This window comes from Schistocerca nitens, chromosome 11 (assembly GCF_023898315.1).
Source record: "Schistocerca nitens isolate TAMUIC-IGC-003100 chromosome 11, iqSchNite1.1, whole genome shotgun sequence".
Taxonomy (NCBI): Eukaryota; Metazoa; Arthropoda; class Insecta; order Orthoptera; family Acrididae; genus Schistocerca; species Schistocerca nitens.
This window is the reverse complement of record NC_064624.1, coordinates 188,652,606-188,656,916: the sequence shown is the minus strand read 5'-3', so window position 1 is coordinate 188,656,916 and position 4,311 is coordinate 188,652,606. Positions and strand designations below refer to the sequence as shown.

The 4,311-nt window shown below is 42.2% G+C and overlaps 1 non-coding gene across 1 annotated transcript; it reads right to left on the bottom strand.

Annotated features, from left to right (window-relative positions):
- Positions 1-3,257: 3,257 nt before the first annotated feature.
- Positions 3,258-3,332, bottom strand: Trnas-uga (transfer RNA serine (anticodon UGA)). The gene has a single exon. It is a non-coding gene; the product is annotated as a tRNA-Ser (tRNA).
- Positions 3,333-4,311: the final 979 nt, after the last annotated feature.

Below are 4,311 nucleotides of genomic sequence, written 5' to 3'. Positions count from 1 at the left end.
TGCCAACTGACCCCAGAGTCGTAAAAAATAATGAAATACATGAACACAACACCAGGAAAAACGCAAACCTGCATGTTATACGTACAAATACTCAACTGTGTAAAAAGGGAGTTTTCCACATGGGCCTCCAACTGTTCGACAATCTTCCCACTAGTATTAAGTCCATTGAAGACGACATAAAATTTAGCAAAGCCGTGAAGTCATATTTGTTGTGTCACTGTTTTTACTCTGTAAATGAATACTTAGACAAGTAATCTTGCTGTTTGTGCTAAATTGAAAACATTGAGCAACATAATACATTAGAATACTATAGGCTTACATTAATACATGTTAACAATGTTAAATGACATTTTCCGACATCTGCAACACACTGTGTACCAACAGATCACATGGAATAAATAAAATAAAGCTGAATTGACAGCCTCGAGAATTGTACTATTTATCAAGTAATTGAATTCCAATGGATTTCTTTTGGAACTCGTGTGGATCACCTCACACTTTTCGTTATTTAGCGTCAACTGCCACCTGCCACACCATACAGCAATCTTTTCTAAATCGCTTTGCAACTGATACTGGTCTTCGGATGACCTTACTAGACGGTAAATTACAGCACCATCTGCGAACAACCTAAGAGAACTGCTCAGATTGTCACCCAGGTCATTTATATAGATCAGGAACAGCAGAGGTCCCAGGACGCTTCCCTGGGGAACACCTGGTATCACTTCAGTTTTACTCGACGATTTGCCGTCTATTACTACGAACTGCGAACTTCCTGACAGGAAATCACGAATCCAGTCGCACAACTGAGACGATACCCCATAGGCCCGCAGCTTGATTAGAAGTCGCTTGTGAGGAACAGTGTCAAAAGCTTTCCGGAAATCTAGAAATCAACTTGAGATCCCCTGTCGATAGCGGCCATTACTTCATGCGAATAAAGAGCTAGCTGCGTTGCACAACAACGATGTTTTCTGAAACTATGCTGATTACGTATCAATAGATCATTCCCTTTGAGGTGATTCATAATGTTTGAATACAGTATATGCCCCAACACCCTACTGCAAACCGACGTCAATGATATAGGTCTGTAGTTCGATGGATTACTCCTACTACCCTTCTTAAACACTGGTGCGACCTGCGCAATTTTCCCATCTGTAGGTACAGATCTATCGGTGAGCGAGTGGTTGTATATGATTGCTAAGTAGGGAGCTATTGTATCAGCGTAATCTGAAAGGAACCTAATCGGTATACAATCTGGACCTGAAGACTTGCCTGTATCAAGCGATTTGAGTTGCTTCGCAACCGCTAAGGTATCTACTTCTAAGAAACTCATGCTAGCAGCTGTTCATTTTTTCAAATTCTGGTATATTCCATTCGTCTTCCCTGGTGGAGGAATTTTGGAAATTTTGTGTAAAAATTCCAACAAAATGTAACATCAATCATATTAATAGTCTGTGTTCTGCCAAATATACCTACAGACAAACAAAAAGTTTAGGCTGTGAAAACTGTTGCTGCAGACTAATTTGGACAAACAACTGAGTTGCAAGATGAAACAAAAAATGAGGACAATATAGTAGCTGAACTGAAAAAAAAAAAAACTAAACTTTGTGTCTGAGTAGACTGATAATTTTATTGAAAGCATAAAAATGGGGTACTGTATATACAGAGGACACTGTAATAAAGAGCTGGGCTTTCTGTGATGCACTAAGACACCATATAAAAGTAGCTTGTCCTAAAGTAGGCAGAACTATTGGTGGTAAACCAAGCAAGAACTGGATCACTGTGCAAATTTTAAATAAAAGCAAAAAACTAGTGCTTTACAAAAAGTAATCGAAAGATAAAAGTCAGGCTGGTCACGAGGCTTAAAGGTCACGGAGAAAGCACACATTATGATGATAAGAGAAGCAAATGCTAGCCACCAAAAACTAGAAACATGAACTTCTTTTGATATATCTAAAACAGTCTGGAATTATATACATGAGAACAGAAAAGAATTACATGTCTTAAAAGAAACAAATATACAAGGGGCATTCAGTAAGAAATGCAGTACATTTTTTTTTCTGATAGAAGGTTGCTATTATTCAGTATTCCAATAGATCATATTATTCCCCACTCTTTTGGCTACAATATCCTATTTTTGAACATAATCTCTGTTCAATGAAATGACCTTACACCACCTTATTGGACGGCCGGAGTGGCCGAGCAGTTCTAGGCGCTTCAGTCCGGAACCGGGCGACCATTACGGTCACAGATATGTGTGATGTCCTTAGGTTAGTTAGGTTTATGTAGTTCCAAATTCTAGAGGACTGATGACCTCAGAAGTTAAGTCCCATAGCGCTCAGAGCCATTTGGACCATTTGAACCACCTTATTGGATGGGCCTGTGTGGTACCGCTCTACGGTTAAAGTTGGCGCCAACCTCTTGTTGCATTAGTAACTTCACCATCCATGTACTGCTTCCTGCAGAGTGTATCCATCACTGGGCCAAACAGATAGAAGTGCAACATCCAGGCTGTAGGGTGGATGAGGAAGAAGAGTCCAATGAAGTTTCACGAGCTCCTCTCAACTGTGCAGACTTATGTGAGACCTTCCACAGTCATGGAGAAGGAGAAGTTCATTTGCAAGTTTTGTGATGAACATGCTGAAATCATTTCTTCAATTTCTTGAGGGTAGCACAATGAACTTCAGAGTTTATCGTTGCACCTCGAGAGAGAACATCGAACAGAATAACCCCTTCAGAATCACAAAAGGTGGTCAACATGACTTTACCAGCTGACTGTGCAGCATTGAACTTTTTCTTTGGGGGAGAGATGGTGTGACACCACTCCAGAGATTCCCATTTTGTTTCCAGTTCAAAGTAGTGAACCCGTGTTCCATCATCTGTGATGATTCCAGAATGAGATTTTCACTCTGCAGCGGAGTGTGCGCCGATATGAAACTTCCTGGCAGATTAAAACTGTGTGCCCGACCGAGACTCGAACTCGGGACCTTTGCCTTTCGCGGGCAAGTGCTCTACCAACTGAGCTACCGAAGCACGACTCACGCCCGGTACCCACAGCTTTACTTCTGCCAGTATCTCGTCTCCTACCTTCCAAACTTTACAGAAGTTCTCCTGCGAACCTTGCAGAACTAGCACTCCTGAAAGAAAGGATATAGCGGAGACATGGCTTAGCCACAGCCTGGGGGATGTTTCCAGAATGAGATTTTCACTCTGCAGTGGAGTGTGCACTGATACGAAACTTCCCGGCAGATTAAAACTGTGTGCCCGACCGAGACTCGAACTCGGGACCTTTGCCTTTCACGGGCAAGTGCTCTACCAACTGAGCTACCGAAGCACGACTCACGCCCGGTACCCACAGCTTTACTTCTGCCAGTATCTCGTCTCCTACCTTCCAAACTCAGTTGGTAGAGCACTTGCCCGCGAAAGGCAAAGGTCCCGAGTTCGAGTCTCGGTCGGACACACAGTTTTAATCTGCCAGGAAGTTTCATCTGCGATGATGTTCGACAACAAATTGTCACGATCAGCCTCATAATGCTTAAACAATTCTGCACAGAAGGCCCTCATTGCTCTTTACAGTCTTCTGTTGGGCAGTGAAGAACCCAGTGGGTGCACACCTGCGAATACCCCAACTGGTGGGTGAGTGTGTCAGTACTACCAATAGAGGTGAGCAGTTGCGCAGTGAGGTGTTTGATTGTGATCTGTTGATCACCTCAAATGAGAGTGTCCACACACTCAAACATTGCAGGAGTCACAGCTGAGTGTGGCTGGCTGGCACATGGGAGATCAAACAGCTTTGCATGATCTTGGGACGATAACAGACTCTTCAATCAATGACTCACTGTGCTTTTGTTCACTGTCAGATCTCTGTCAATATTCTGCAAGTGCCTATGCGTATCTACAATGCTCTGGTTTTCCACAAAAAGAAACTCAATTACAGATGTCTGCCTGGAATGCAGGCTCATTACAGATGCCATTTTGAAGTCTACATGTAGTTCCACCTCCTACCAGAATTTAATGTAGCTATAGGGACTGAAACAGGAATATTCCACGATCTCCCAAAACAAATATTGCATTTTTTTGACTGAAATTGGCAAAGAAAAGAAATGTGTTGCATTACTTACTGAATGCTCCTTCATAGTACTGACAAGAGAGGAGAAAGACGTGGCAGATCCACAATAAGTGTGGAGTAGTTTCAGTCAGTTGCAAGTAACTGAGAAACTTCTAAAAGACAACATAACAGTACTGAAATGCTTGGTAAGCCCTAAAAGGGTGGCTGAGAATTCATACCCATTTCTTGATAAATGAATTCTGAAG